The following is a 7,004-nucleotide window of genomic DNA, read 5'->3' as shown; positions in this document are numbered from 1 at the left end:
ATAGGATACATCTATGCAATAATTTTGTAAACTACCTCTGATTTCTCTACCTTCTCCCTCAGGCTGTCTTGTTCAAATCCACATGGTGAGCCCTCTACTTTTTTTTTTTTCCCTGACTTTGCTGGATCATAGTTTTAGCATAAGGGATCTAGTTTCCTGATTGCAGATCAAACCTAAGGCCCCTACATTTGAAGCACAGAGTCTTAGCCACTGGACCACCAGGGACATCCCAGCCCTGTACTTTTGAGTCATCTAATTTGAACACTAGTGGTACTTAATTTCTAAGGCTTTATTGGCTAACCCATCTTGGCAACCTAGGAACAACAGTAAGTAGGAAAGTATTTTGGAAAACGTAATACTAATATGTTACAAGTTCCTAAAAATGGAAGCTATGCCTGTGCCTAATGCAGATTTAATACCTTCTGGAGAGTGATAACTAGCCACTAGTACTTTAAGATACTTTTAATCTATCTGCCCTGGTGGATTGGTTAATTTTTACCTTGTTGTTTTATTTTTTTAGGTTGTGACATTTATAAACATTATGGAGGTATGCAAAACTCTTCTGTGGTCTGAAATTTCTGCCAGGGGATCTGGTTGGGGGTGTTGGAGATGGCACTTCTAGTTATGCCAGGCTTCATTCAGCTTTAACCTACCTCTAGCCCAATGCCCACAGTGTGGGGTAGGCTTGGGGATAGATCAGAAAAAGAATGGAAAAGTCCCATTCTACTTGAACTCTGACATGGGAGATCATCCCTCCATTATTCCATAAGATTAGCCCCTAAGAATGTATTCATAAAGCTGAAGTTCATAGAGGTAATTCTGACTTTATGCATGGATGAATACAAGAGTTTAAAATACATAATCATGAGTCAGTCTAGCCCTTTGTCAGGTCTTATTTCTGTGTTGGCTTAAAGTAAGGTCTTCCATAAGTATGCAAAGAATCTTTATAATCAAAATAACAGGAACAACCCAGTTTTTAAATGAACAAAGGATTGAGTTGACATTTATCCAAACAAATACAAATGGCTAGTAAGTACATAAAGGGATGCCCAGCATCATTGGTCATTATGTAAATGCAAAGCCGAACCACAACAAGAGACCATTTTACACCCACCAGGATGCCTATAATTTTAAACAAAACCAAAAGCAAGTTGCTGAGGATATGAAGAAATTGTGAATCTCATACATTGCTGACAGTAATGTAAGATGGTGCAGCCACTTTGAAAAATAGTTTGGCTATACCTCAAGGAGTTAAGATTGGTTACTCTAATGACCCAGCAATTACACTCCTAGATGTGTACCAAAGAGAAATGAAAACATTCAAATGAAAACTTGAATGTACATGTGTGTTCATGGCAGAATTATTTATGATAGTCAAAAAGGAAGCAATATATTCATATATACACATATTCATCAACTGATGAATGAATGAGTAAAAGTAGTATATCTAAGCAAAGGAATAGTTTTCATTCAGAAGAAGGAAATAAGTACTGATTGTGCTTCAGAATGAACGAATCTTGAAAACATATACCAAGTGAAAGAAACCAGACACAGAAGCCACATACTGTATGATTCCATTGACATGAAATGTCCAGAATAGGCAAATCTGTTAAACAAAAAACAGTTGATTCGATGTTGCCAGGTGATGCAAAGGGAATTTCCAATTTGGGATGATGAAGTTTTCTGGAATTAGTGATGGTGATTGCACAATCTTGTGCATATATTAAAAACAATTGTACATTTTTACAATGATTTCGGTGAGTGCTATGTGAATTTATTTCAAAATATTTTTTAAACATTTAAGTAGCAAATTCTATTTAGAATGATAAAAACTTTAAAAATATTCTACCATGTCTTGATTTCTACTTCCTTATTCTTCTACAAATAGAAGAGAATATTTACCAAAGATTAAAGTGAAAGTCACTCAGTCGTGTCCAACTCTTTGCGACCCCATGGACTATACAGTCCATGGAATTCTCCAGGCCAGAATACTAGAGTGGGTAGCCTTTCCCTTCTCCAGGGGATCTTTCCAACCCAGGGATCAAACCCAGGTCTCCCGCTATGCAGGTGGATTCTTTACCAACTGAGCCACAGGGGAAGCCCAAAAACACTGGAGTGGGTAGCCTATCCCTTCAGGGGATCTTCCCAACCCAGGAATCGGACCAGTGTCTCCTGCCTTGCAGGCAGATTCTTTACCAACCAAGGTATCAGGAAAGTCCACCAAAGAATAATTCATTGAAATAAACATGAAGAATAATTAAAGGAAACTCATCTAATTAGGCAACTCACTTCTTTAAAGATCAAAGTATAGGTCTCATTGTTCTAAGCAGTGTGGTAGACGCTGCTATCCATATTTTATAGGTAGGAGATTAAGGGACTGCAGCTAGATGCTGAGTCAACAATGTGACTCAGACCATCTTTCTGCCTCAATACTTCTCATATTCAAAGTCGGAGCATTTTTAATTGTTTGATGTTCACGCCTAAATACTCCTCAAATCTCCTTTCTTTACTAAATTGAGTAATTTAAGACTTTATGAACATCAGGTGGCATGAATGTGAAACTGAGATAAGAAACAGGTAAGAAAATTCTGGTGTTTAAAATTAGTAACATGTAAGAAAATCTAAGGAATCCCTTAGAAGAAATGGAGTAGCCATCATGGTCAACGAAAAAGTCCAAAATGCAGTACTTGGATGCAATCTCAAAAATGACAGAATGATCTCTGTTCATTTCCAAGGCAAACCATTCAATATCACAGTAATCCGTCTATGCCCCAACCAGTAATGCTAAAGAAGCTAAAGTTGAACGGTTCTATGAAGACCTACAAGACCTTTTAGAGCTAACACCCCAAAAAGATGTCCTTTTTATTATAGGGGACTGGAATGCAAAAGTAGGAAGTCAAGAAACACTTGGAGTAACAGGCAAATTTGGCCTTGGAATACGGAATGAAGCAGGGCAAAGGCTAATAGAGTTTTGCCAAGAGAATGCACTGGTCATAGCAAACACCCTCTTCCAACAACACAAGAGAAGGCTCTACAGTGGGCATCACCAGATGGTCAACAGCGAAATCAGACTGACTATATTCTTTGCAGCCAAAGATGGAAAAGCTCTATACAGTCAGCAAAAACAAGACTGGGAGCTGACTGTGGCTCAGATCATGAACTCCTTATTGTCAAATTCAGACTTAAATTGAAGAAAGTAGGGAAAACCACTACTAAATATGACCTAAATAAAATTCCTTATGATTATACAATGGAAGTGAGAAATAGATTTAAGGGACTAGATCAGATAGGTAGAGTGTCTGATGAACGATGGACGGAGGATCCTAACATTGTACAGGAAACAGGGATCAAGACCATCTCCAAGAAAAAGAAATGCAAAAAAGCAAATTGGCTGTCTGGGGAGGCCTTATAAATAGCTGTGAAAAGAAGAGAAGTGAAAAGCAAAGGAGAAAAGGAAAGACATAAGCATCTGAATGCAGAGTTCCAAAGAATAGCAAGGAGAGATAAGAAAGGCTTCCTCAGTGATCAATGCAAAGAAATAGAGGAAAACAACAGAATGGGAAAGACTAGAGATCTCTCCAAGAAAATTAGAGATACCAAGGGAATATTTCATGCAAAGATGGGCTCGATAAAGGACAGAAATGGTATGGACCCTGACAGAAGCAGAAGATATTAAGAAGAGGTGGCAAGAATACACAGAAGAACTGTACAAAAAAGATCTTCAGGACCCAGATAATCACAATGGTGTGATCACTCACCTAGAGCCAGACATCCTGGAATGTGAAGTCAAGTGGGCCTTAGAAAGCATCACTACAAATAAAGCTAGTGGAGGTGATGGAATTCCAGTGGAGCTATTTCAAATCCTGAAAGATGATGCTGTGAAAGTGCTGCACTCAATATGCCAGCAAATTTGTAAACTTCAGCAGTGGCCACAGGACTAGAAAACATCAGTTTTCATTCCAGTCCCAAAGAAAAGCAATGCCAAAGAATGCTCAAACTACCACACAGTTGCTCTCATCTCACACGCTAGTAAGTAATGCTCAAAATTCTCCAAGTCAGGCTTCAGTGATACATGAACTGTGAACCTCCAGATGTTCAAGCTGGTTTTAGAAAAGGCAGAGGAACCAGAGATCAAACTGCCAACATTCACTGGATCATGGAAAAAGCAAGAGAGTTCCAGAAAAGCATCTATTTCTGCTTTATTGACTATGCCAAAGCCTTTGACTGTGTGGATCACAATAAACAGTGGAAAATTCTGAAAGAGATGGGAATACCAGACCACCTGATCTGCCTCTTGAGAAACCTATAGCAGGTCAGGAAGCAACAGTTAGAACTGGACATGGAACAACAGACTGGTTCCAAATCAGTAAAGGAGTACGTCAAGGCTGTATATTGTCACTCTGCTTGTTTAACTTATATGCAGAGTACATCATGAGAAACGCTGGGCTGGAGGAAGCACAAGCTGGAATCAAGATTGCCGGGAGAAATATTAATAACCACAAATATGCAGATGACACCACCCTTATGGCAAAAAGTGAAGAGGAACTAAAAAGTCTGTTGATGAAAGTGAAAAAGGAGAGTGAAAAAGTTGGCTTAGAGCTCAACAGTCAGAAAACGAAGATGATGGCATCTGGTCCCATCACTTCACGGCCAATAGATGGGGAAACAGTGGAAACAGTGGAAAGTTGGTTATAACTTGGAAGGAAAGTTATAACCAACCTAGACAGCATATTAAAAAGCAGAGACATTACTTTGCCAACAAAGGTCCGTCTAGTCAAGGCTATGGTTTTTCCTGTGGTCATGTATGGATGTGAGAGTTGGACTGTGAAGAAAACTGAGCATCAAAGAACTGATGCTTTTGAACTGTGGTGCTGAAGAAGACTCTTGAGAGTCCCTTGGACTGCAAGGAGATCCAACCAGTCCATTCTAAAGGAGATCAATCCTGGATGTTCTTTGGAAGGACTGATGCTAAAGCTGAAACTCCAATACTTTGGCCACCTCATGTGAAGAGTTGACTCATTAGAAAAGACTCTGATGCTGGGAGGGATTGAGGGCAGGAGGAGAAGGGACAACAGAAGATGAGATGGCTGGATGGCATCACTGACTCGATGGACATGAGTTTGAGTGAACTCTGGGAGTTGGTGATGGACAGGGAGGCCTGGCGTGCTGCGATTCATGGGGTCGCAAAGAGTCGGAAACAACTGAGCAACTGAACTGAATTGAACTGAAGAAAATCTAAGAAAATTATGGTGTTAAGTCCTGTTTGATGAAATATTGAAGAGGTATTAAAATCTCTAGTAGAGGGTATTTCAGGTACTTACTCCTTAGCATTACCCCAAATGTCCCCAACTGACTTTTGTCTTTGGTTTAAAAAAAAAAAAAGTTATAGGCTTCAAATGTTTAACGTTGAAACTAGAGTAAATGAGATTATACAGGGACTAGAAAAAAACATGAGTAAATATTTTTCTGGAAAGAACTTGTAAAACACAATCGGAAACCCGAAATCCTAAAGTTCTGGATCTCAGATGAGTTTAGGAATCTCCTGGGATGTGCTTTGAATCTGAGGAAATGGGATATGGTAGAGGGAAATAGGGCACATAGATAAAGCAAGATAGACCATATGTTGATCATTTCTGATGTTGGGCAATGGGACGTGGGAATTACTCCCTCTACTTTTGTAAGTGCATAACATTTTCCATAATAAAGGGGACTTCTTTAATGTTAAGAGGAAAAAAGGTACAATTTCTATTTTCTCTCCCTAAAGTCAAGAACTGATAAAGAATAGTCATTTTAATCACAGTGTACTCTCTCAGAAGATATAGCTTCCTATCACATTGTTTGCATGTTTACCTCTATATTTTAATTTTAATAATTCTAGCAAATTTTTTACTCTTGATCACTAAATAAAAGTCTGGAAGGATGGGTAGGAAGTAAGGAAGAAGGAAAAAAGAAAAGATGGAGATAGAAAGAAAACCCCCCAACAGAGATTTTTAAGTACAGAGTCCCAAGTTTTATTTCCAGGAATTTGATTGACTACATCTAGAATGAAGTCCAGGAATTTGTATTTATACAAAGCATCCAAGTGATTTGAGACACTGTCATAGTAGTATAGCTTCCCAGGTGGCTCAGTGGTAAAGAATCCACCTGCCAATGTAGGAAACACAGAAGACTCTGGGTCAGAAGATCCCCTGGAGGAGGAAATGGCAACCCACTCCAGTATTCTTGCCTGGGAAATCTCATGGACAGAGGAGCCTGGCGGGCTAGTCCATGGAGTCTCAAAGAGTTAGACACAGCTGAGCATGCACATTCGTTCGTAGTGATATGGCTTGATAAACTGGTACACACAGTACTTCTAGATGGGGGATAAAACAAAAATAGTTAAAAGGAAAACTGAGCTATATATGTGTCTAATTCTTTAATGATAAGAACATTCTTAGAAATCATTAAGGAAGACAAATAAACCACTGGCAAAAGGAACAAGTATAAAAACAGGTAGTGCACTAAAAAGGACGTGAAAGTGGCCTATACTTATACTTGCTCTCATTAAGTCTTACTAGATTTATTTATTTTTTTTTTTTGGCTGCACCATGTGGCATGGGATCTTTATTCCAAGACCAGCAATCAAACCTGAGTCCCCTGCATTGAAAAGCACAGTTTTAATTGCTGGACTGCCAGGGAAGTTCCCTTGATCCCACTAACTCTTAAGAATATGCAAATTTAAATAGCAAGGATGAGAAAAATGTCTACGATAAGTGTTGATAATCAGAGAAGATGGTCACTGATGATACCAAAGGAGAGACCAGACATGGAAGCCAGTTCACAGGTGAAGATGGTTGATCTTTTTATCTGAATTCAAATTTACCTAGACATTCTACTTTTTACTTGCTAAATCTGACAATTCACCATCTGTATAAGATGAGAAAGATTTTTTAAAAAAACAAAACGACTGCCCAGTGCTAGCTAAAGAGTGAGGAAACATCTGCTTTCATACACTGGTGAGATTA

This window comes from Capra hircus, chromosome 5, assembly GCF_001704415.2.
Source record: "Capra hircus breed San Clemente chromosome 5, ASM170441v1, whole genome shotgun sequence".
In the NCBI taxonomy this organism is placed as follows: Eukaryota; Metazoa; Chordata; class Mammalia; order Artiodactyla; family Bovidae; genus Capra; species Capra hircus.
This window is presented reverse-complemented; position numbering follows the sequence as displayed.